The sequence below is a fragment of the Perca flavescens genome, chromosome 12, assembly GCF_004354835.1.
Source record: "Perca flavescens isolate YP-PL-M2 chromosome 12, PFLA_1.0, whole genome shotgun sequence".
Classification (NCBI taxonomy): domain Eukaryota; kingdom Metazoa; phylum Chordata; class Actinopteri; order Perciformes; family Percidae; genus Perca; species Perca flavescens.
In genome coordinates, this window is record NC_041342.1 from 25,882,230 (window position 1) to 25,910,005 (window position 27,776).

Consider the following 27,776-nt stretch of genomic DNA (forward strand, 5'->3'; position numbering starts at 1 on the left):
TTTCTCTGGACTTCAATACAGTTCTAGTGATCATCACAGAAGAACATGTGAATCATTTCTGCATTGGCCTCAATATTCAACTGTGGTGGATAACACTTGGTTCGAGATATTACTGCAGTACATATTGGGAGCAACGCCTTTCATCAAAAGAATAAAAATAAGGATTGTAGTGTTTTGTTCAATCACACGTTATGCAGGAGATATCGCAATGGTTCTTCGTTGTCGTATTAACCCCTTATACACTATATAATACATTGTTGTCCCTCGTCGAGCTTGAGGTCGCAGTGTTAGCACCACTTCTTAAAATTAATGCACTACCTTAGTTTGTGCTTACAGCACTTTTGTTAAAGATTTTGTGCATTATTAGCATTGGTGTGTAAGGGGAAGGAACAGGGCTAACAATACAAAAATGATGTGTGTTTTTAGCCGATGTACCGTAATAGAACTTAACCAAGTTGATAACAATGTAATGTTTGCTGAACAGTGGTTACTGTGACCGTAATGTCCTCAGATTCTCTTGAGTCAATTGCTTTAGATCATAAGGTGACATGGCTGAGAGACAGAAAAGTTTGCAAACATAAGCTAACAATGGCCACCATAAGCGACTGGTCACACCAGACCAAGTAAGGATGCAGCAGCAAAACCACCGAGAGTACTGAATTGAGTTAGAGGAAACTTTATTCATTAAATTTATTCTTTCAAAAGTCAAACAGTGTTGCTTTAAATACTGTATGTATGACCTGTTTTTACTCAACACATGCACTGACTGCTTGGCAATAAATAGTGTTTTGTAAAATCTGTATTTGACAGCTGAAACATTTTTCACATCTGCTACACAGTGTCAGCTGTCAATTTAAATAAAAGAAGAAGAAAAAAAACATTAACTGTAAATACTAGAATGATGGCATAAATAAACAGCCCAGACTTTTGTACCTCTTGAGACCACTTTTATCTTTTTTTTCTCCGAATGATTTGTCCATCTACTCTATAGCCAGCAGAAGCTGGTAGTTAAGCTAAAAATAATGTTTATTCCTGCAGACGTTTAATGGTCCGTCAAATGGGATAACAAGGACGGCTGATTTGTGGGCCTTTCTCTGCAATTACCCAGCCTTCCCACTTCCTCCCTGTTTAAATTAAACAAGCCATTGATTTTATGCTGAATATTATTGTGCCATATTCCTCAAGAGTGCTTTTGATAGAGATATGGAGTGATTGGACTCAGACACACAAAGACAGCCAGGTATATATAAAGTCTGAAGCAAAGCCAGGGGGAGAAACGCAGATGGGAGAGTGGGTCTGTGATTTGTTTTTTTTAAGAACATTTTAATGACAATTTACATTTTCTAAGCTGATTTACATCACAATGCTTCTTTTGGTACCCCGCCAGGTCACCTACAGACGTTGATATTCAGAAAAGAGACCTTCAACACATAACACAAAATACAATCTTTCGTCACACAAATAAAAAAAAAAAAATCTCACCTATTGTATGTATCTGTCAAGAGACTAAAGAGGGAACATAATTTAACTTTAGACAAAAAACACATAGCTGTTTAACCAACCTGATCTCACAGAATTCCAGGAAATGAACACGGTCCCTTAACTCAAAATCTGTGGCAGTTTCACGTAATTGCAAAGAATTCTGTGATGGGCCCATGGAAGAATTCCGTGAAATGAACACAGCCCCTTAAATTAAGGAAAAGGTCGTGGGTGGGCTTAGGTTTCCACACGGGACAACAACGGGACGGTTGGGTTTAGGAAAAGAATAAACGGTTGGGTTTAGGAAAAAAATAACGGGCCATGGGACAACAACGGGACGGTTGGGTTTAGTAAAAGAAGAAAGCGACGGAACTTGGGTTTAGGAAAGGTGACACGCGGGACACGATCCCCGGTCTCCTGGGTGAAAGTCCTGTGTTTGACCCATCTACCACCCCAACCAACCTCCCTCTGCAGATTTTCGGGATTTCATACTACTTGCTGCCATAGTCGCTCTTAATGCTACGTCATCTTCTCATTGACTTTACATTGGTATTGTTTTCTGTGGTGTCCACACGGAATTTTCACACATTCCGTGCCACCGCCACGTAATGCGCTGTTAACAGTTCCTGATCATTTCACGGAATTCTGTGAGACCAGGCTGGTTTAACATAAAAAAAAAAAAAAAAAGAGGCTAAATGGTTTAGTGCAGAATGTGCAAAAGTATATAGTATGTGCAATGGGCAGGTGTATAGTCCATGATGTAGGTTAATGCAAAGTGTAGTGACTAGGGTAGTTAAGAGTCAATGTCAGTGGGGGTCCGGGGCCTGGTTGGTGAGGCTGACTGCAGAGGGGAAGAAACTGTTTTTGTGGTGTGAGGTTTTGGTCCGGATGGACCGCAGCCTCCTGCCAGAGGGGAGAGGTTCAAGCAGTTTGTGTCGGGGGTGAGAGGGATTTGGCTACAATCTTTCTTGCCCGCCTCGGCGTCCTGGAGGCGTACAGGTCCTGGAGGCGTACAGGTCCTGGAGGCGTACAGGTCCTGGAGGCGTACAGGTCCTGGAGGCGTACAGGTCCTGGAGGGACAGCAGATTGCAGCTAATCACCTTCCCGGCAGAGTGGATAACTCTGCCCTTGTCCTTAGCAGTGGCAACAGCGTAGCAGATGGTGATGGAGCAGGTGAGGATGGATGGATAGTGTTTACTGTGGAGTCATCCAGGGTGATGGGGGCGTGGGTCTGCGTTGGCCCTTAGCGACCAAAGTACCCAAATCTCATTGTCTCTCCAGTTAAATATTCTTGTAAGCGTCTTTGTGTAAATCGCCCTTCTTCTTCTTTTTCCACAATTGGATGTTTGTTTTATTCCAGTTTTGCGAAAGCGGATAGAAACGTCAATAACACGTCCACTCGCTCGATCCACTCGATCCAACTGATTCAGACCTGTGCGTTCTCACATACAGCTCCGCCGGGTAATGCCTACATAATTTCAGGTTTGCAGTGTGTGTGAAGTGTGTGAAAGGGGCTTTAGATTCAGAGAAGTTGGATTGATTTGACTGCACAAACTGTTACACTGCAGGGAAACAAAGCAAAGTTGAACCAAAACTCCAAACTCAACGCTAATGCAGAGCGCTTGCAAGCTCAGCCATACTGCGCTGATCCGTAGCATTATTCTGCTACCACGTCTTCCAGTATTTACATGTGTGATATGAAAATGAGGAATATGGTTTATGTTTTTTTTTTCCTTCCATCGTCTGTGATAATGAATTATTAAATTGATAATATTTTCTTTAAATATGCACTTTGGATATGTCATCTTCTGGCACTTTAAACTTCGATCCCCATAAATCATGTGTAATGCGGCCTCTGTAAACAGCATACAGCATGCTCAAGTTTACCGATCCTTAGTCCACCAACCTGCATGTTTTTATCAAAGCTCTGTTCTTGCATTTCTAGCTAGACACGCGGCACATTTAGAAATCTATGTTTCGTAATATCTAGCAAAAGATTTAGAATAAAGATATTTTACTCTGTAATATATGCACTTTGCTATTTAAGCTAAGAATAACACAACTCTTGGCCGGCATACTTTAGGTGCATGCGAACACTCACACAGCCAGTACATTTGGATTTCTCCTCCACTGTATTAGTCATGCTTCTGCAGGCGATTACGTTTCATTGTTGTGTTTGAAGGAAAAATGAGATCACCTTTGACAGGTTCATCTAGAGGCATTTTGCCTGACTTGGCGGCCTGACAGTCAGCAACTCTATTAGCCATGTGTTTTCATCCAAAACACAGAACTGTGTTACCAAGGTTTCTAAGCACATGCACACGAACAGACACCGCAGTCACTAAGGAGTGAAGATTACACAGAGAAGTCAAGTGACAAATTCAAGTGGCCAGAAGAAATATCAATTCATTTAGGACCAGTGAGCAGCAAGCCAGCTGTCAGAGAGAGACGGAGAGAGAGATCAAAAGGGCTTACCCCTGAAATGACAGATGCATTAGAGACGAGAGAACGACAGTTAATTTTGTGTGTCTGAGTGCGAGTGTGTTTATTCTGCAGCATCTCCGGTGTGTCTTTGTGGTAGACACTGAAAAGTCAACCAGTCAAGTGGTAAGACCTGTCCATTGTGTTTTAGAATAACAAAGAAAGATAAAATGGTGTGCTCAATACGGTCTCTTTAAGTTTGAAGATGAAATCCAGTCAGTAAGTGTTGACACTGTTAAAACACAACCATTGTGTATGCCCCTTACAGTCCTCAGTCTTGTTTTTTGTTGTTGCACATGTTCCTTATTCTACGTGAAACTGGCCAAATATAATAATGGAATGTGATACCCAGATATTGGTTGTCTGGCAAAAACAAGTGAACATGCCACATATACACAAATTGTCACAACAATCGCATTTGAGGATAAAATGATTTCCACGATTGTAAAAATCTGTCTCATATAAATAACCACTGTGCAGGGACGTATCCTTACAATTTATGGATCTTTTACTCAAACTGCCCTTCACTGATTGTATTTCCTTTTCTCAGCTGTACCTGTAGCGGCACACATCAGCTGGAGTATGGTTTGGCTACACCGCTTATCTATTCTTGGTTGAAGGTGAAAATTGCTCTGGCCTGTTTGTATTTCCTTTAAAACAATCACAATCGTCTTGAACCAGATAGCGGAGATAGCGAAAGGGAAGGTACATCACACGCGGGATTGCTGGCTTTATCCCAGCACTGTATATCCGGTTAGCTAGACTAGTAGAAATATAGCCCCTAACTTGGGCAGCGTTATAGATGTACTCCAACCATGGGTTCTTGGGAAAGGAAATCTACAAGGGACAGATTCTGGGTAATCTGGGTAACCCTGAATCCTCCATCACCTGCTTACAGCTTGCAGTAATGGTCACACACGTTTCTTTCACTGAGTATGTTTACATGCACACCAATATTCCACTATTATTCCGAATATGACAATATTCCGAATTTGATACAGGTCACGTAAATAGCATATTCTGGTAGGATATTCCGAATAAGGCCTTATTCCGAATATAGCATTTTCCGATTAAGACATACACCGGTATTATTCAGGTTTTAGAGGCATTATTTGGACATGTATACAGCGCATTCAGAATATGCGTCTCAATAAGGGGTTTTACTGCAGGTTTATGGTCAGCTCTGTGCGTTGCTATGGTTGCTGTAGACAAATCAACCAGCCAACAGTTTGCAAGGCTGCAGACCCGATAAGAAGGAGGAACACAAGCTACTTTTAAACATTATCAAAGACTTGGATATCAACAGGTTTTTGGATATGCGCACACACCGCTACGCCAACCTTTTCAAGAAGCTGGTTGAAGGAATGAAAGAGGGACGCTGTGTTCGCACGCTCCAACAAGTCCACCACCGCTGGTACACTTAGAAAAAAATCTTATTTTGCACGGCTACATGTAAACGGGAATATTAGTGGAATATTCACTTTCATTAGCTATGTAAATAGCTTATTGTCTTTTTCGGAATAAGGGCAAAAAACAGAATATTATGTGCACGTAAACGTAGCCAGTGTAATAAAGAGCGAGGATCGAGGTGTGCAAAAGGTTTGCAGTGGAGATGACTATGCTAGGTGTGTGTTAGTGAAAAGGAGACGACTACACTGAGCCCATTTTCAACTTGCTTCATGTTCCTTTGTCCCTACGTGGCATTACCATAGCTGCCGTAGGTCTGACGTGTTGAAAAGAGCCAGTTAATGTGGTTTAGGCATCTGATCAGGATGCCTCACGGAAGCTTACCTTTGGAGGTAGTCTGAGTTTGTCCAACTGGGAGAAGACCACAGGACAGACACGCTGAAAGGGTTAAATACGTCCCATCTGGCATCTGCCCAAAAAGAGCTGGAGGTCATGGCTGGGGAGAAAGACATCTGGGCTGCCTTTCTTAGACTCCTTCCGCTGTGGCCCAGACCTGGAGAGCAGTGGAAAACCATACCGCTGGTACATTGTTGCAGAATACACTTCACTTAGTCCTGCTGCTCCATTGACATGCATCATATGTAAGTTAATCCATAGTTTATTGATTTTTACACATGTTTATAGCATTCATCCTGAATAGGAATCAAGCCACCTCCTAATCCATGTTTTATAGTTACCATATAGTCATGTTAGTAAACACGTGTGTCCATAATGGCCGTGTGATGGTACTAATAGTAAAATCAGAGCAACATTGCCTATAATGGGAATGGTGCTGCTTATGGCTAAATCAATATTCATGTATATATTAGGCCAATATTTTGTAAGGGGCAATTACTGCTGTACTGAAATGGTCATTGTGTGTGAGACAAAATGATTTGGAAGTGTAGAACATTTTGATTAAGGCCTTTTCAAGGTGATCTCAGGACATTTTTATGTGTCACTTCTTCCCTCCTCTCCTCCCGTCTCTCTCGTTTCTTTGATGAAAGAAAAGGAGTGTACAGATGTTGAAGTGTGCTGACATGTCCTTGTGGAGGGATTTCAACCATGATGCTAATAACAATAATTAGCTCCTAAGTGTTTGTAAAGGGTGGGCGGGGGGAGACATTAATATTCTCTCATTGTGCTCGTGTGTATGAGTGTGTAGTCCAGGACAAATGGCTTCCCCTTGTCTTTTTAAAAGAACAAATTAGCCGTAATTGCTTGTTTCAGGGGTCTGGGGATGAAGTCAGCTTTTTGCTACTTCATTATGCCTCTTTTAACTCTCCAAAATCTCACACACACACACACACACACACACACACACACACACACACACACACACACAGATAGACCATTGAATCTATTAACAACATAATATTGTGACTATTTATGAGCAACACAGCAATTGAATTGAATTAGAGTACATTTACTTCATGATGAAAATTGCTGAGTTACCATGGATAGCAAGTGAAATGGCACTGAATGCCACTGTTTATGAGCAAAACACCTATTAGAATAATTAGAGGTTAAAATGTTGAGCTAGCACAGGCAAATAATCATGCTGTTTAACTGAAATACATTGGGATTAATACATTTATCTTTTACTTGCAAGTGAATACATAGGAACTAAATCCATACACCACTTAAAGCAATCAAGGGGAGGACATTTTCTGATGTGCAAAGACAGACTCTGCCATCAGCTTTGATTAGTGTTACAGTCCGTCTTTCTCGGCCGTTAGATATTTGAGAAATTATTATTAATAACAAAATAATTTCCACAGATTAACCCCATTCTGGCTCTATTCCTGATCTCCCGGCCTTTAGGAAATTGATCCGGGGAAAGATTGATGGCTCTCCTGCTTTTTTAAAACGTTTGTCCTTGCTGGTCTGTTTTGTTCTATTCGTCTTCTATTGTACCGGTGTTCCATTTCCAGGCATCTGTTTAATGATGCAGATGTATCTCTGAATGTGACATTGAAACAAACTCAAAGTACATTTGAGATTTTTTGCATCAAATTCCCCTATTTAATGCAGTGTGTTTAATGGATTTTGATCTGTCATGGATTATTAGCATTAAGGAGGAATGGTAAGATGTAACAGCGATGACAATTGAATTGAACACACAATTGAATACGTTTTATACAATCCAACATTGGACAGATACAGATCTGGTTCATGCAACATATATTCACTCTTTAAGATGATATTTTTGGTGGTCGCGACACTAGTTGCAGTCTTCTCCGGAACAGAGGTGGCGCTAATGAGGAAAGACTTTGCTCTTTCTACGGACTAGAAGAAGAAGAAAAAGGTAAACAACGGCAGAACTGGCAGCAGCATTGACGTCAACTTTTCGATTTGATTCGATGACCTACTTGGTCGGATCAAGCCTTTCATTCGCCATAAAAGAACTCATCTTAACCTGGTAAGTTTACAAAAGAGACTTGCAGTCACTCTGAGAGTCCTGGCATCACGTTGCCCAGGAGCTCGTTCATGCTTCCAGTTTCCGCTTTGTCGCACGCTGCTGAAAAGAGTGGTGCGTGACCTCGGCTCACGCGCTATAAATCCGGGCCAGGTTTGGAACGGCCAGTATAATTCACGCTTAAGGCTGCATTCAGACAGGCAACAACACTGTGGGAAAAGTGAAGCACCCTCATTCATTTGTTGAGGCCACGTTGCCGAAGCAGCAGGTGCACAGAGGCAGAGGATTCTGTAAAGAGAACGCTGGCTCGTCTGACAAAAATGTTTAACTGGGGCTCAACTTTTGCCAGAATGTAATACGACTTAATGCCGAAAGGGGCTGTGATGCCCAATTAAAAGTGTCTATGAATAATTTTTGTAAAAAAAGTTATTTTTGTACTTGACATCTTCTCCCCCTGAGGTCTTCTCTCTTTAGCCTACAATTTTAGCTTTGCAGGTCAATGTTGAGTGTCCCTGGTTACACAGCCTGGAAAGGTGATTTTTGGATGTGCTGCCATCGTGATAAGTGTGTTGAGCTAAAGCATGACAAGAACATTGGACAGCAGCGGTAGTTGCCCTCATTATCCACAGGAGAAGAAACCTGATGTTACGTGATTTTTAAAGGTAAGAAAGGATGTCATTGCAAAGTGTGAAGGTTGACAGAAAAAGAAAGAAGGTGTGTGGTGTTTCGTCATAATATCACACTGGCTATTGCCATCACAGTTTCTACTCATTACTTATTAGTAATGAGTAGAAACAGCACATTCAGTTGTTGAGGCCACGTCGCCGAAGCAGCAGGTGCACAGAGGCAGAGGATTCTGTAAAGACAACGCTGGGTCGTCTGGTTTCTACTCATTATTAGTAATGAGTAGAAACTGTGATGTCTCGAATGCCTTTTTAAGGTGTTGGCTGTACCATTAATATAAGTACTAGTAAGAACCATCATTGAGTACGTTTACATGCACACCAATATACAAATATGATCACATAACACCCGTTCTGGCCTTTCTTCACTGGCTCCCAGTGCATGCTAGAGCTGATTTTAAGGTTCTTCTTTTAACATATAAGACCCTGCATGGACTCGCACCACCTTATTTGTTTGAGTTTATTACACCATATACACTGGCATGCACTCTCCGCTCCCTTTATGCTGGTCTCCTTGTCATTCCCCTAGTAAACAAAAAATAAAAATCAGTTGGTTGTAGAGCATTCTCCTACCGCGCCCCTCATCTTTGGAATGGCCTCCCACTACATGTTAAAAAAAGCCCACCCTGTCGACATTATTAGATCTAGATTGAAAACCCACCTCTACTCATTATACCATAGCCAACTATAACACACAATCCTCTCTGCGTCGTTCACAAACAGACCTTTTTCACTTATTGTTTATGTTGCTGGGTTTGTATTGTTTATTATTACAGCTTTAATTGCTGTTCACTTGTTTTGTTGCTGTCTGTTATTTCTGTGTTGCTTTAATTGTAAAGTGCACTGAGACCATGTTCAATGGAGATTTTCACACTTTAAATAAAATGTATATGAATCTAAAAATGAATAAAAAATGAAAAGAAATGCATGTGGGAAAACACAAACGCTACAGGTAGTTGCAACAAAATGTGTCTGTACTTCCTAATCGTTTGTGAATTTGGCATAAGTGAGGAACCTATAGCACTATGGCCCTCTGGGATATGTACTTCCAGTATGTGCTTCACATAAGAGGTATACCCTGCGGTGTATCTACATGTTTAAAGAGCCTCATCTTCAGGGTCCCAGCCAGACCCTTTAAAAAACATCAGCTCCAATGTCCCATGGGACATGGAGTTCCTGATGGGTTCCTAGCTTGTGGCCAAAGAATTGTAAATGTTGACCGAGAGGATATCAGTTAGTCACCACAGTGACTGTAGGGTCACTACGGAGGATTCCCATTTCCTTTAAGAGCCTGAATGAGCTCTGCACAAACAGGAGCAGATGGATGGATGAATGGAGAGAGAGCGAGTTAGAGAGAGAGAGAGCATCCTTATTTATTGTTCATGCATTTTTAAACAGCAGAGCAGTGGGGTCAAATGAGTAAACAGGACTTAACCTGAAGGCAAGAAAAAAGGAGGAACGAGTGCAGGAGAGATGGATAAATTGGATATGTCAGTGTTGAAGATTGTTGGAAAAGCAACAATGGTAACCAAATGTTGATATTATATATAAACTCAGCAAAAAAAAGAAACATCCTCGCACTTTAAACTGCTTTTATATTTTAAACAAACTTAAAGGTGCAATATGTAATATTGTATGTAATACTGGCAGCTAGCGGTTAAAATAGTTACAGCACTACCAATTCAAAATACTGGAGAGTCGTCTCCCCCGCCCCCTCCTGCCCAGACTCGAAGTTCACGTTGGTTGCCAGGCTGAGACAGCATTCACAACAATGTTGCTAGACGCTTTTCTCACATAGCCAGACATTACTCCACAGCACAGCGGAGTAGCTAACGGTAGATGCTAGTCTCACATAGCCAGACATTACTCCACAGCACAGCGGAGTAGCTAACGGTAGATGCTAGTCTCACATAGCCAGACATTACTCCACAGCACAGCGGAGTAGCTAACGGTAGATGCTAGTCTCACATAGCCAGACATTACTCCACAGCACAGCGGAGTAGCTAACGGTAGATGCTAGCTATATTGACAGTCATAAAAGCCCGTGCTCACGCGGAGCTCTGTAACCAACTGACAGACACACTTTCTCGGCTTAAAATTACAGTATGAACCGCTAAAAACACAACAAGCTCACTGTCCTCTCCACACGCCAGTCAGGCACACTTCCTCGGCTTAGAATTACAATACGAAACGCTAAAAATACCACTACCTTGCCGACGGAACACACTTCATTGGCTTAGAATTATGGCAACAATCGCTAAACACACTGCAAACTCACAGTCCTCTCTTTCCGATTTACAGCCCCCCTCTCATGGTTTAAAATAACTCACCGTTGTCGGCTCCAGCCGCTGAAGAAGCTACACGCTGTAAACAGCCATGGGCTGCTTGCCTGGTCCTCCCGATAACGTTAACAGTTAGGAGGGTTAGCATAACGGCGTTAGCCAGGACCAGTCAAGATCACTTTACTGGCTATGTTTCAATTGTTTTTGCGAGTAACCAACTCGGGTACTGTAGCTATATAATTCAATGTGAGTACACAAATGTTGAAATGACAAAAAATGCCCATCCCTAGTAGCTGTGATAAATTAGCCTGAAGCTAATGCTTACCTGTTCAGGAGAAAATAAGCCAACTCTGCGTCCTTTTGGGATCCAAGCTGTCTCCATCTTTCAAATACATCTCCAATATTTACCAGGGGGTTGTTACGTCTCTGGTCACGCAACTGTTAGAAACATGCTGTTTTCTTTTTTTTATGTCATGTAGAATCTATCTCCGTTGATCCTGTTCGTTTGTTTGCTGCTTTCATGGCTGTACTACCGTTACAGCTGTAGCGTGCCGGGTTTACGTTTTTACAGGTATATCTGGCAACACGGCCTGGCTGTCAAACTGGGCCGTTGATAACAACACACAGATCAAAACATAAACATAAATTCCGTCACGGAATGTAAATTTCAAAAAGAAAAATACTGACATTAGCATTGTTGTCAGAAAAGATATTATTTCAGTTTAACATGTTTCCTTAATATCTGATGAGGCATTGGTGTCATTTTTGGATTTATTACAGTACAAATATTACATATTGGACCTTTAACACATTTAACAACTAAGACATAAACTGAACAATTTTCACAGACATGACAAACAGAAATGGAATAATGTTTCCCTGAACAATGGGGGTGGGGGGTACTGCAGTGCATATCCTCCTCATGGACTGCACCAGATTTGCCAGTTCTTGCAGTTGCTGTTGCCATCCTGTACCTGTCCTGCAGCTGGTCCACACAACATTCCCGGGATGGGAGAAAAACGTGCTCTGGTCTTTAAACTAATCACAATTGTCATGGGAGGCACTAAGCACGGGACAGAGCTACAGTGCAGCTGCAAAATAGCCTCGGGAAGGAACTTGTTTTGGTGGAACGTGTACGTTCAAAAGTTCTTTTAGTCGTGCAACAAAAAACTCAGATTGGACAGATAGTCTAGCTAGTAGTCTGGATTTACCCTGCAAAGATCTGAGGAGCAGTTAACCATAGTCCTCATAAATCGACCGGAGTTTAAAATTCCAACCATAGAAAAAGGAAGGTAACGGACATCTGGCCGAAAAGAGTGGAATCCGGCGGAATTTTCGTCAGCAATGGAGCAATCCCGGAAGTGGAACGTTGTGGACACGTGGTCTGCCACTGCGAGGACAATCAGCTGTCTTTTCTGTCTCCCTGTAGCGCTGTCTTAGACGTCTCACAGTATGGACAATGGACATTGCAATTTATTGCTCTGGCCACATCTGCGGTCCTCATGCCTCCTTGCAGCATGCCTAAGGCACATTCACACAGATTTCTTTTGGTGTTTTTCACTCAGTAGAAAGGTCCCTTTACTTTCCTAATTTTTTTAGAACTGTGACCTTAATTGCCTACCGCCTGTAGGTTCAACAGGTGCATGTTCATTAATTGTTTATGGTTCATTGAACAAACATGGAAAACATTGTTTAAGCCCTTCACAATAAAGATCTGTAAAGTTATTTTGATCTTTAAAATACAGTGTCCTGAAAAAGGGACATTTCTTTTTTTGCTGAGTTTATATATTATATAACTTCTTTTAGTTGCAGCCTGCATGACAAAGGGAGTGATTTTTGCAAAAGAAGTGAGTTCAGACAAACGCACAGAAAGAAATCTATGAATCTAAGCTTCTGTGTCCCAGTGTCTACACTCTTCTGTTCCACCTTTGTCATTATCCATTTTTTTTTCTCTCTCCTTGTTGAATCTTTATAGGTACAAATTTACTGCATTAAAGATCCTGTGTATTTAGGGGATAGCAGGGTCAAACTCAGCCCTGCAGGTGTCCTGACCTCTGACCCTTGACCTTTCCATACAAATGCACACATACACAAAAATGCACACCTACACACACAGCCTTAAGCATTTGACTCAATGTCGTTGAGATTAGCTGTTCATCTCCACAGGGAGCAGAACACAACAGCCGGTGCGTGTCTGTTTGAGTGTGAGAGAGAGAGAGAGAGAGAGAGAGAGAGAGAGAGAGAGAGAGAGAGAGAGAGAGAGAGAGGGGGGTAGAGAAGGTCTGCATTGACTTGACAAAGAGGCTAAAGACAAGAAGACTATGGTGACCTTTGGCCTTCTGTAATGTGCGTGTGTGTGTACGGGCATGAGAATGACTACGTGATGCGCTGTGTGTGTGATTTCTTCCATAAAATCTAGAGAAATCACTATAAGTGTGATACATGGATTTATTACATGTGAACAGTGTGGTGTGATAAATCCACATGCCTTATTTAGCTGTGTTTATATATATATATATATATATATATATATAAAAACCAACTGTTCTGTTTATATCTTGATATATATATAAAAACATGTTTCTGGGTAAAAAGAGAAGAGCATTGCCTTAATTAGAATGACCAGAAACCTGCACAACACAGAGTAGGTGGCCCATGTGGCCACCTCCGCCCCTCACCCTCATCTCCGTTGCCATGGCGTTGAAGTGTGATTAGAACTCTGGCTAACCAACATGGCTGACGATATTGACTTCCTGTCTGGTTCATGCAAACAGGATGTGACAGATTAAATTTGTTCGTCAGCCCTCCTTAATTTGAACAGAAGGCTGAAAGCGGGAGAGAGGCAACGACTGAGGAAATGAGAGAGAGGGTTCACACACACACACACACACACACACACACACACACACACAAATATGGGAAATAGCGATAGATGGATGAATGGAGAGAACATGTAAGAATTGACAAATGCATATACTTGGTAACAAACAGAGAGAAGCTGGAGAGAGGAGAAGACACAGTAGATTAAGCAGTAGTGACTTGATCTTGACATGATAGTGTCGGTAACAAAGTCAAAGAGAGAGAGAGAGAGAGAGAGAGAGAGAGAGAGAGAGAGAGAGAGAGAGAGCATAGGAAGAGGTACACAACCAGGGGAGTCCACCTTACAGACAGCCTCAAGATGGAGCACGAACTGGGCGACAGTCTCGACTCGTGTGTGAGTCTCGTCTGAGAGACAACCCTGATGGTAGAGAGCGAGAGTGTGACAGTGAATACAGAGGGCTGCATTATTGTTTAAATCATTGATCGCTTCTCTTTCTCTCTCTCTCCCATCTGTGTATCTATCTTGCTCGTCCTCTTCTGTGCTCTTTCCACTTTTCAATCGTTCTCGCTTTCTTCTTCACCTCGATATTTTTGTGACAGTCACACAGGCAGACTGTGTCCTTGTCTTTGTCCTCACCCTTTTGTCTTTCTGACACATGTCCTCTCTCAATCCGTTTTCGGTCTCTCTCTTTTCTCATGGTTATTATTGAAAGGTTCTGAAGCGATACATAATTCCTCATTGTTTGCACTGATCAATTTCTTTTTGCTAAAGGCACTTTTACCAGCTGTCCATTTCACCGACGGCTGTCATTATTTATTTATTCATTTTGATTTGTTTTCAAATTTTCTATATATATATATATATATATATATATATATATATATATATATATATATATATCCTATCAGTTTTGTGAATTATTTTGCCCACAATAATTGTATAATGGAAATCAGATATCGTGACTGCCCTAGTTGTTTCAAATGACAGTGGAGTCTATCCATTGCTTTTATCGTTTTGATCATTTCAGAGAAACCCTTTCTTTAGCAGCGTGCTCCATTCATGAATCCTTTTTATTGTCATAGTCCTCTCGTGCAGACCTCAGCACATCTGTTGCCAGTTGTTGAACATCTCGCCCAGACATTATTTTGGTATCCAGTTGGAAAGTCACCTTCCACCACGCCGACACACTGCCACAAGGCTGTGGTTCTGGTTTGTTACCACGGAGACAAGCACGTAGAGCGACGGTTGCTGTTTGGCAGCGATGCTTGTCTTGGCAGGGAAACGGCCAACGCTGAGGTCGAGTGACAGCCAGACGCACACACACACACACACACACTCTCTCTTTCTCCTCAAGGCTCAGCAGGCGGGGCGGATGGGGGGGGGGCTCTGTGTGTGTGTGAGAGTCTGTTCCTGTATGTATGTATATGTGTGTGTGTGTGTGTGTGTGTGTGTGTGTGTGTGTGTGTGTGTGGGACAGTGTTAAGCAGGCGAGGGTGACAGTGATGTGACACTGGTGAAATAATTATGAGTCCAAAACAGGGCTGACAGGGAGCAGCCCGTGCCCTTCAACTATCTGTCAACTGTCATTAACATAGAGCCCTGATACACAGCCTGAGGAGAGAGCGGGAGGGAGGGAGGGAGGGAGAGAGAAATGGGAAGAGAAAAGGAGAGAAGACAGAAACTACAGAGGGGGACACAGCCAAAATGAGCCATCTTCAAAAGTCATTTAATCTAAAATTGAGGCCATAAGATAAGTTAACAGGAATCAGATCATCTGCATGGGCAGATTTCTCTGGTTTAATAGGTTTGCAATGAAATATTATAGGGAGAGATTTAGGAGATGGACAAAAAGAGAACTGTGAGAGAGGAGAAGGTGAAGAATGCAAGACAGGACAAGATAAAGAGCTAATATGATAGACAACAAAATATGTAGGGTGAAGTGAGAAATTAGGTTAAGAACCTGGGTTATGATGAAGAACTTGTCTTTATATGGTCATTAATGGAGCTTTAACCAATGCTTAGAAGTCTAAAATACTATACACTTATCCATAATGTTACACTTTAGGATGTTCATATTAAATGTGGCCAAAGCTTCAAATTACGAGGTAAACATATTTGAAAGAAATCATTGTGAGCCATAACCTCAGATTTCACACTGTTCTCTTATTTTTCAACAGTTTTTTCTACTAGCACGGAATCATGTCCTACCCAGGCCGGTTTTCTGTTTTTTTTTTTTAAGTCATCTGCTCCAGGCACGCTACCGCAGTGTTTACATTACTGCTACATAGCTACAAGTGCTGCTATACTTCCTTGGCTTAAAAGTGTGACAACTGCTCAGATATGTACCAGCACAAAAACTCAAATTAAATGTATCCAGAGTGCATTTTCCCAAAAACATTTCAGTAAAATGTTCCAATTGGATGTGAATTTCCCATTTCTAAGGCTTCAATTTACAAGTAACAAAAACAATATATACAATTTAACGGTTAAAGACACGGTTGCCAAATGCCTCCCCCCTGTGAGATCTCTTTCTTCTCCTGTAAATGTGAGTGAACGTGTCTCTAAAGCAGCCTGTGGATTGATATGTGGATTAGGCAAAGGCCTCTGTAAAATGTGTCAGAGAACACTGTGTTTCCAAGAGTCAGGATGTAAAATGCCTCAGTGTACATAACTCTTCTTAACGGGGAGTAAATCCCTCCTCAAAACAAGGAGACACACAGTACATTTGGCGACAGTATGTTTGGAAATAAATCTCACATGATGCACCATGAAACACTCAAAGAGACGACGAGCGAGGCAGAATTGAGAAGAGAGGGTGAGAGAGAGAGATAGAGCGAGATGAGAGGGGGATTTATGGACGGGGGGGTATCCCAGTGCCTAAGACGAGCCCAGTGGCCAACAACAGACTGACGGACTGAAAACACAAATAAAGAGCCATTTTTATGATGTGAATGGATGGGTTCTCTGGAAGACACTTGGCTGGATTTTATTTGGTCGTGGCTTTGGCCCGCGCCAGTACATATTTCTGTTTTATGAAGAGACTCAACGGCTAAGACAGCGGCTAACAGTGATGTGATGTGAACCCTCTCACCTCATTCAGATTGGCTGAGAAAACGGGAGGAAAACAAAGAAAAAGAACAGGTGAAAGACAAATACAAAGAGATAGAAAAAAGAAAGTGAGTGTAAAAGAGAGTGGCACAATTGCAGTGATACACAGTGAAACACAGCGGGATCAAAAAAGGACAGCAAGTACCAATGTCTGCTCTTTGGAAATATAAAATAAAAAGAACAAAAAAAAAAGAAAGAACATTTTGCCCACTTTCACCAACAACACTCTAGACAGGCTAGTCCCTTTCTTCACATTGCAATTATGCAAGCACACTAAAGAACTATACAGGACACAGGTCCTGTCCACATCACCTACGTCTCCCGATACCTGTACTTGATTGTTTGTAGACGGACTCCCCTGTCCTCTCACATCCTCTAGTGAATTTCTGTTTTTTTTCCAACTGCCTCCTGCTATCCTTATGCTACTGCAGCTTATTTTGTTTTGTTGGAACTTCTTTTCTTTACATTTTAAGGTTCAGACTGTTAACCAGCTTCAGCAATTAAGAAAAAAGAACTTTACTTGCATCTTGAGGAGCTGCAGTTCATGCACAAACTGAAACCTACACTGTACATTTATTACCACTTAAAAACTTATTCATTCTCTGCTCCGATCGCCAACTCTCTCTCAACCACAAACTCACTATGTACACACTAAGCACTGAGCTATTGACGATCACCTGCCAGAACTTCCTGTAATCGGTCTAAAGTCCAAACCCTCCAAAAAGTGCTGCGACACTAGAAATGAACTGGACCATGGTTGAATTTGATCTGACCTCTTTTTGTTGGGCGGCTGTTTGGTCCGGACCATGGTCCGGGGGAGGTTTCACACCTGTGATATTGGTTCGGATCAAACTGAAGTCCTAAAGTCCGTACCAACTTCGGCTCTGACGGGGCCTCAGCCCTCTTTTTGTTCACACCATAATACCTCCGGATCTCAGACCTCAGTAGACCTGCAGTAGTGGAGCATTAATCTGCTGAACCGGTTGTCCCAGTGGATCAGAGACGCCTTCACTGGAAGGAAGAGCAGCGTGTCGACATCCACTGAGAGATGTCAACCAGACACACGGAGGGACCTCAGGGACCCCAGTAGGGAAATTACAAGGTTCAGACATCCAGTAGATCCTCTCCAAGTGACCCAGTAAGTGCAGCCATTGAGATAGGGTGTGAACAGGCCAGCTGTCCTGTCAAAAATAAAGGCTTCAATCTTAAAAAAAAAAAAAAAAGCAGAGGTGCCGTAGAATGTGCGCTGCCGCTAGCTGATTCAGGTGGGCAAAGGCTGTTTTGTTGCATGGATCCTAGCAACAGTTTATATATCCGGTTTCCCTTTTTGAATGACAAATAGATTAGCAGCCTGCATGCTTGGTGCCAAATACACCGAGGCAAATTCCTTGCAAGTGGAAGCTTACTTTGGCAATAAATCTGATTCTGATTCAGATAGTTTAAGTATTTATTCAAGTTGTTATCAAAGTAGCATGGTAGAAGGGGGGTGGAGGAGTGGGGGATAGAGAAGATAGAAAAAATCTTTTTGGGGTTGGAGAAGGAAGATTGAATTTTAGATTGAAAGAAAGTGCTTTTAGCTGCAGATAAGGAGGCAGAAAAAAAGAAGAGAAAAGACTGGTAGGCAACAATGCTTTGGTCAGTCTCACAGTACTTTCCTATGCTGTCTATGTCAGTCAGCCTTAGACCAATTTGTTTCTTCCGTCGTAAATCTTTCCAAGAAACTGTGACATAGTTTAATTTCCTATATCAACTGGGCACTGTAGTTTTAGTAACAAACATTACCCAAACAGCAGTAGGGCATTTATGTGGGACTATTTTCACCCGGGGATTAATACAAATTTGATGTTCTCTAGCGAGTATTAACAGCAGCAGGACGCTGGATTGACTCAAAACAAACTACAGTGTGTGTTCGTGGTATTGAAGGAACATGTGTGTGTTTTAAGTAGTTTTGGGAAAACTTCGGAGCTCTATGGCACAGAGGAACAAGACGTATCAGGCTTTGAATACACACTTGGGATCAAATGCATGCGATTTATTGGCAATACAAAATATAGAATATCACCAGTCGTATCCTTTAATCACCAAATATTACCATAAATGTGCATAAACTAGCATAAAGAATATATGGCCTTAGATTATAATAGCAATAAGACTATTCATCTTACTCTAATTCTCTATAGCTGTACAAGGGAAGCCAAATCCTCCAATGCTTTATCAACTTACATTTTGATACAAGGTAATAATGATTATATGCATTTTGCATCTGCATGATTTTTTTTTTTATATGCACACTTAATTGATAATTTTAAGAAGGCCCAAAACAGGTGGAACCACAAATTAAATAAACCACCTTCGGAATGAAGGTTTTAAAAAGCTCAGTAAACTCATATAGTTTGCTGCAGTAAGTGGACTGCAGAAGCTTGATACACACCAGTCCTTGTCTCCATGTCTTTGATAAAATCCTGCATGAAATCGTTTGGACAGTAGGATGAGTCACGGCATTGTAAAACAAATTCCTGTAGACGGTAAAATAGTCATCAGGATAAAATTAATTGCACCCGTCGCCTGGATCTTTGACAGCGAGCATGTGACAGTTGTTGCTTTCAGGGTGAAAACCCCGGTGAAAGCGGAGACGACTCAATCTCTTCCTCTGCCTTTCATACGGTATCTCTTTCAATCTCTCACACACATGCTAATCGTTCCCTCTCATTTGCATCCTAATGATTCCACTCTTCCTTTTTAGCCCTTGTCCGATGCCTCTATTAAGTTATGTGCCGCTCGCGCTCGCCCCCATGTCTTTGTGTAGGTGTCTGCTGAACTTTTCTGTCTGTGTGTCTGTTGCAGGCTTTTTATGGAGGTTATTATTTGGTACCAAGGGCTAGGATTTCAAATGGTTTATGCTTGATCTGATACAGGAGAGCTACGTTTGTCGCTCATTGAACCACATGGAAATAAAAAGATGAGAAAACAGCAGAAAAGAAAAAAGAAACTGAGTGGCAATTATTTTTATTTTTTTTAGATGAGCGGGTTGATTTCTACCAGTATAATATGTCCCTGTGAGTCTATACATCTTCTGTTCTGTTCTGTTTCCTGCTGCACAAGATACAAGATAAAATTAAGGGATTAATCAAAACAATTGATAATTTATTTTTTTTATTTTTTATTATGGCCCCCATTCTTTTATTTTAATATAATTTTCAGTGATATTCAAAATAAATAGATACATTTTTTTCAAAAAACAAAACAAAAAACAAATAAACAGGAGTAAAACCTTATTTTAACATGGTAACAGATTTGTTTGTAACCTGACTCTGACAAGAGTTAGTTTAGATACGTGAACTTAGCCTTAACTATGTGACTGTAGCCCCTGTTACTCATGCACTGCAAATCTAAAATGATCTAGACATTACCCAGAGGAGCTGTGTGTTGATCAGGCTTATATCATGGCTCGTGCAAAACCGGAAAAAACAAACATCCGTGGGTGAAGAAGAAGAGTAATTTACACGAAGACGCCAAGGAAAATGTCTAACTGGAGAGACGACAAGATTTGGGAACTTCTGTCGGTGAGGGCCAACGCCGAAATCGTCAAATTACGAACCGGTGGTGTGGTTGCTTACGTGTGCGTTTGTGTGCTTCTTTTCATGGGCCTCCCAATACCCTCTACTGGGGCAGGCTACACTGTAATTATACTCTCTTTCAGAGAGAGAGAGAGAGAGAGAGAGAGAGCTGGAGCGTGAGTGTACTTGAGTGTTCTCTCTCTCGCTGGAGAGCTAATAAGCAACAAATATACAAAGCAATAAATTAATGGTGTGGATAATTAACCAGGAGTGTGGCTGGAGATGCTTGACAGAGCACCAGCCACCATTAGGGAACTCACAATTGTGTGTGTGTGTGTGTGTGTGTGTGTGTGTGTGTGTGCGTGCTTTAATTGAGTGTGTGTATAGTACTTAGTTGTGCGTGATTTTGAAAAGAAATATTCAGGTAAGCAAAAAAAAAAACAAAAAAAACACAGAAAGACACTTACATATGCCACACTGTCACAGAGGATACTGCAAATACTACTACCCCATCCAAGTGCAAAGAGGTATTCATGGCAGTAAATAATAGTGTCTAAAAAGCAAATAAACATGTATACTGTATGCAGAGATGTATAGTAACGAAGTAGAACTACTGAAGTACTAAAAGGCTGTATCTGTACTCTACTGGAGTATAATTTTCTCCTACTTCCACTTTTACTTGAGTACATATTTTTGATGAGTTTAATACTTTTACTCAGATGCATTTTTTATGTGCTGCATCGTTACTCGTTACTGTTGTGAATTCCTCACGCTACGGAGACTGTGTAGGTAACAGTGTGTGTGTAGTTACGGCTACGTTAGTTACGTAAGAAATCCTGAGAACGCTTTGTGTTTCTTTTCATTACGGTCGCCTGTTCAGAAGTCAGAGACGATGTAAGTTTGTACTCTATTTAGCTATTGTTAATCTATTCCTGAGTTGTTTCAGTCTGCAGTGAGTACTGAATGTTAACCATTTGACCCTGTGATGTGAAGCTGCTAGTTTATCTGGATTTTGCTAGTTTGCTAACTTTCCACTGTAGCCTACATCACACGTTACTAGCTAGTGTGTGATACGTTTTTTGGGGCGTTAATCGTTACTGTGCTGGAGAGGATGTTCATTTTATAATATAATTATATTATTACTATATTTACTATATAATAATTGTACATTTTATTTCAGTATTTGTTAATATTTGTTATTTTTAAAAGGTCCCATGGCATGAAAATTTCACTTTATGAGTTTTTTTAACATTAATATGCATTTCCCCAGCCTGCCTATGGTCACCCAGTGGCTAGAAATGGTGATAGGTGTAAACCGAGCCCTGGGTATCCTGCTCTGCCTTTGAGAAAATGAAAGCTCAGATGGGCCGATCTGGAATCTGCTCTTGATGAGGTCATAAGGAGCAAGGTTACCTCCCCTTTCTCTAATTTGCCCGCCCAGAGAATTTGGCCCACCCATGAGAGAGACATCATGGCTTTCAAACGAGCAATGTGACAGTTGGTCAAGGCCACACCCCCACCCTCCACCTTGCCCCCCCCTCTCTCCTCCTCAACAGCTACAGACACAAAAATGGCACATCCTAAGTAAAGCTCATTGTGGGACTGGCTCTAATGTCTGTAATTCTGCACCAAGGCTGAATTTCGGGAAAGAGACTTCAGATACAGTATTAGGGGACCACTAAGGTCAATATAAAAGCATCCAAAGAGCACCATGTCATGGGACCTTTAATATAATATTATACATTTAATATTTGTTAATTCCTTTGGCTACAGCCTTGGCTAAACATTTGACATAATATAAACAATATGATATTCAAACTTTTGACTGCTTTCTTTAATAACTACATAACACAATACTTGTACTTTTACTTTCAGTACTTGAGTAGTACATTTTAAAATGAACTACTTGCAATACTTAAGTACAAAAAATGTTGAATACTTCATACTTGAGTACTTCCACTTAAGTGTGGTGCTTAAAGAGTACTTCAACTTCTACTCAAGTCACTTTTTTGATAGAGCACTTGTACTCTTACTCAAGGGTCTCTAGTACTTTATACATGTCTGACCGTATGTCTATTTTCAAGGAATCCAGATCCTAATTGCTCTCGTGACCATGTCCAGTATTTCATTCAACATCCAACTCTGCCTTTTCATGCAAATGTAGCTCGACATTAGAGTGCAAATCTCACTCATAACATCACAACCAATGACGCGCCCTCCGCCCACTTCCCTCTCATTAACTTTCTAAATGATGAGAAAGCAGAAACTCTGACCACTAAACAAAAACATTATCGAAAGCAGGTGACTACTTGAGTGGCGCAGTTGCAGTATTTTGCATCAGCTGATGCCAAGACTAGCCAATGCTGCCACATAATCACAATGCAGAGATACATCATTATGATACTAAATGACAGTACTCAAACTGAAAACTGTGAGTGGAAGGATTGCACTCATCAGAGGGCAAAATCAAGCCAGTCGTTCCATCAGTCAGCAGATGAAATCATGCATCATAGTAACTGCCCATATCATATCTATAGAGAGAATTTGGGTTTATCCGTTATGCAACGTTATACTATTATCTGAGCTTTGGTTTTCCTGATTGCACACCAGACTAAAATAGGCTGCGGTCAACAGCACATGTAGAAAAGGAATAGAATAAAAGAAAACACACATACAGCAGTACAAAACTGAACAAATGTAATGTGCATGCATTACAATAGCCTGGTAGTAGATCTGAAGAGCATTAGACAGGTTTCAAGAAATCGCCTATCACACCAGTTCGCTGAGATGGATTCACTGCGGACTCAAAGTGTCCGGTGACGATTGAAAAGGTCACTCATGTCTCCGCTGCACCCCTCAAAGTCCCGTACACCTTAGCCTCTCATCTGAATAGTGTATGTGGGCTGTGTGTAATCTGAATAGTAATAAGGCTGGCTGATAGATTGATGCATAACAGCAACGAGCATGCAGAGCAGGCGGGCTATTTTGGTGTCAGCTCCCTTTATTTTCCAGCTGGCCCTGTTCTGTTCGACCACTTCAGATGTAGATGTGATACGGAGCTTTGAGGCTGGGAAATGACTTTGATCAAAGTTGTATTCTGTCGTTTCAAAGTGCCTGGCGATGGGGTTTGACATTTTATTTTGTACCTCTGCTTGTTTGAGGTAAAAGGAAATAGTGTGGTTTCCCTGCATATATCCCAGCTCTGTGTTCTTTCTGATCACAAAATCTTACAAAACTGGATCCTTCACATTTCTGCCACCATCCCAATAATGTACAAAATATGAATGAAATGTAGCTCCTCATCAGTTTGTTAGTGTATACTAATTACACAACAGCACAGGATTTTTTTTTGTTTTACTTTTTAAGACATGATCTATGTCCTGGATCACCGCGGACATGAAGCCCTGTTTCCACAGACAGTACATTTGCTGACACCCTAAAATGCTCAAATGCTCAAAATGAAGCATTACTAGAATTAGTAACTGTAATTGCAAAGTTTCAAACTGTAATCGCTATCTCTACAGTCTTTCCAGAAGAAAGTACACATTTAAAGCCTGAAGGGTTGGCGTGATGAAGGAAAACATGGCTGTTACCTCTTTGTTTCCATCGGGACTACTCTGTGGAAAAAATGGTCCTTATGAAAACTGTGGACAATAAAATCTGTGGATTATCCAGTGTGACAGAAAGATTGTCTCTTAAAATTGGCGCTACCATTGAGTTATTTCTATGGATTTGTCATGAACGCCACAAACAGAAGTACGTTCACCTCTGTTGTACTGGGATGGGAACAGAGATTTTTGGGGCAGTTATCTAAAAATAAGCAAATACAACCAAAAATGTCTGCATGACTAGATGCCACAAGAGGATTTACATTTTTTTATTTGTGAAATGAGTGGACTAAATGCACTGTGCTTACATTTAAAAAAAAAAAAAGGGGGGACCGCTCTGTAGCTGGCAGGCTTTGTAGCCTTTGTGCAATTACTGGGACACTGAGGGAGAGCGCTGAGGACCGCACTGTCCTTTAACAATTACCAGCCGCTGTGAATATTAAGATAATATTAAAATGTCTGCCTCCATCTGCAGTCCTGTCCTGATTGCTATCTTAACCTCTGACTGGGGGGAGAGGCACAGCAGTCCGGTCTGCTCAGAGAGACCAACAAGACTGAGAGGAGCCGCGCTTTAATTCTTCTGCCTGAGATTTCTGGATAATGGGGAGGATGGATAATGTATGCATGGCAGATATTACTGTCTGGGCGATAATGTGTGTGGCTACACAACAGTGAACGAACACACACACACACACTTATTAATCTCTGCAACTGAACAGGATGGCAGCAATACAGAGCTATTATATTTGAATCATCATGGATATCTCTCTCTCTCTCACACACACACACACACACACACACACACACACACACACACACACACACACCGAATCCTCTCTGATAGATATACCGATGTGTCAAAGCCATGCCTTAAATCAAGTTGGAGAGAGACGGAGGGCGGCAAAGATGGATAGAAAGATAGACAGAAGGAAGGGGGAAAGATGGACGTATTTGAGGTGGAGAATATATGGAAAGAGGGAGGGGAAGTCCAGGCAAGTTCTACACTGTTTAGTGTTACATACAAAAGAGGAGAAATTAAATAACAACTTTTCCTCTCCTGACATGACTTGACGTATTGTTTCAATTACACTCTAACTTCAAGCTGATATTAAAAGTAACCCTGCAACCCACACATACACACCATAGACGATACACACCCACACACACACACAAGCAAGACACTGACAAGGCACAGACAACTGCACTAAGTATACATGCACATCACACTTGGAGTAGCAGACAAACAAACAGGGAATACAGGAGCAAACATCAGTCCAGAACAATACAAAAACCTTATTTAGGCAATGTCAGTTTTTTTTTGTGTATTTAAGAAAATTAAGATAAGTTAATATCAGTGTATAATGCAAACAAATACACACATATGAAAACAGCATGGCACTGATTAAAGCCAATATAGAGAAGGAGCACAGGTCCACACACAGACGTACACTACACATACACAACAATCTGCTTAACTGTTAAAGTGTAATATTACAATACATATATCAGAGGGAGGGGGGGAAAAAGGATGTAATTTGTGGCGGTGCTAATAAATCACACAGATATTATGAGCGCAGGGATTGAGACAGAGGAACGGAGAGAGACTTTTTAATTAGGACTTAAACATCAAACTCAAAACATGTCTCAGGGGAATCTGCATAATGATTTCATCCCCCTCTTTTTGTCTTGGTGGAGCTGAGGGATCGGGATTTTCATTATTATCATTATTTGCACTGTTAAATGAATCAACAAGACAAAGACAGTGGTAGAGAGTACAAGAACCAGTGGAGGAGATAAGCAACCTGAGCAACTTTCAGCTAAGTCCAGAACATGGGATCTGTCGTTGTAAAAAATAAGAAATAAACAAAATTAAACTTTCCAATTACTGTACTTAATGGTGATGTCGTGGTACTTTTAGGTTCTGTGGTGAGAGTATTACTTTCGAACATAGATGGGATTAGTAACCAACTATTATTTTTTGGCTGTGTGACTTGAATGGATTACAATTTCGATATGAATTGTATGACTTTACTGATGTCAGCAGGGCTCCTGCATCTTTACTCATCAAGTACCACAGTATGTCTTTATTTACTCAGCACATTTACTCTGCCTTTATTCATTTTCTACACTTTGTGGTTGTGTGTGATTTAATGTCTTGCTTCTCATGATGTCCAATAAAGTAAAATAAGCTAAAGTTAATTTTGAAATGTACAAAAGCCAATACATCACAATTGTCCATATCCAGTGAAAACTTTTCATATCCTGACAATGCACAGTCTTTAACAGAGCAGGCCACCACACACAACACACACACAATTTTTCTTTCTTTACCCCTAATTCTCTTACACTTCACCCCTCTGGTCTCCCCCCCCCCCCCTCCTCTCCCACCATCCCTTTTGTTCTACGCACCCCTATTTATCACAGTGTGAAGGTTGAAAGAGATATTATTATGGGGTGTCGGGCTGGAGAAAGGAGACAGGGGTAGCCACACGGATCGCGTGAGGAGAACGTGGGGCTAATGACGGGAGAACAGGCTTGGTCAGTGGCCTGTGGTACCTGCTGGATGTGATAGATGGAGAGCGGAGAGGGAAGAGGAGGGGAGGGAGGAGGGCAGGGAGTCCTTTCTCTGCCTGCACATGTATTATATTTTATTGTTTGGGGAAATGTCTTTGTAACATTTCTACCATGCAAGTATGGTAGAAGAAGAGTGTATTTACATGTTGGATGTACCTGATTGCCAACGGTGCTCTCCATTTAAAAACTTTGAATACCTTAAACTTGACGTAAAAGTAACATTTTGGGGATGTTGCAGTGTATCAGTAGGCATACATAAAGAATTACCACTAAATATTAGGGGTGGGGGAAAAAAATCGATACAGCATAGTATCGCAATATTTTCCGTGGCAATACTGTATCGATACACAGACGCCAAGTATCAATCATTTATTATATATGTGTTGGTCAGTTTGTCTGCGTGACAATCCCATTTTGCAGCAATAAAATTGAAGTGAGATGAACAAACAGAGAAATGTATCTTTTTAGATAAAACAGATGTTGACAAAGTTTTCTTTTGGGGACATAATTTAAATTCGGAAAAATTTGAAGTTGGAAAAAAGGTAATAAATTGCAATATATCGCAGAATATTGCCATATTTTTAAAATCGCAATAATATTGTATCGTGTCATGAGTAACGTGATTATATCGTATCGTGAGGCCTCTGGTGATTCCCACCCCTACTAAATATAGTATCATAATTGTTTGAATACCCCCACTTTCTTCACAAACCTACATCATCACAAAATCCAAATGGCAGGGTAGAACAGCATGGCAGTGAATATTTTGGAATTGCGGGCTCACACGCAGCCACAAAATATTTATTTTTCCTCTACCTCCTGCACTCTGACCATTCCTTCTGCTGCTACACTGCTTTCACAATGCATCCACTTCTCCTGAGCCACTTTGTTGTCCTGTATTCAAACTTTCAGTTATGAAATATCTTCTTTACAGTGTTATACCCTGCCCTAGTGTCCTTCACTCAGTTTATTTCTAAGTATTTCATTCAAGAAAAAAAAAACTATTTCAACGCTTTAACATACAACACTACAAGATAAATTCTTTAATGGTCCTTGTAGGGAGTCTGTTGTGCCACAGAGTGGTCTAAGGCATGGTCTGATTTACCTGATGGGATGTCCCATGGCATATATGAATTCCCATTTCTTCCCCATCTGTGCAATATGGATAGTCTTTAACCCCATTGCCTGACAATAAAATCAATATAGCACAATTCTGCAAAACCCCAGATTACAATACACTTTGGTCAAGGTGAGGAAAATATTCTAGTTTTGGTTAAATGCTAACAATCATGTTATGTCCTTGGATTCAAGTCACTGC

General features: G+C 41.1%; 1 protein-coding gene across 5 annotated transcripts in view; it reads right to left on the bottom strand.

The window, feature by feature from the left end:
* The window catches only part of rnf220a (ring finger protein 220a), a 288,419-nt gene that overhangs the window by 179,850 nt on the left and 80,793 nt on the right, over positions 1 to 27,776 (bottom strand). For all 5 annotated transcript variants that reach the window (XM_028592718.1, XM_028592717.1, XM_028592716.1 and 2 more), the window contains one exon: positions 5,752 to 5,920. The gene's annotated coding sequence lies outside the window, so the exon portion shown is untranslated. The remainder of the gene's footprint in view (positions 1 to 5,751; positions 5,921 to 27,776) is intronic.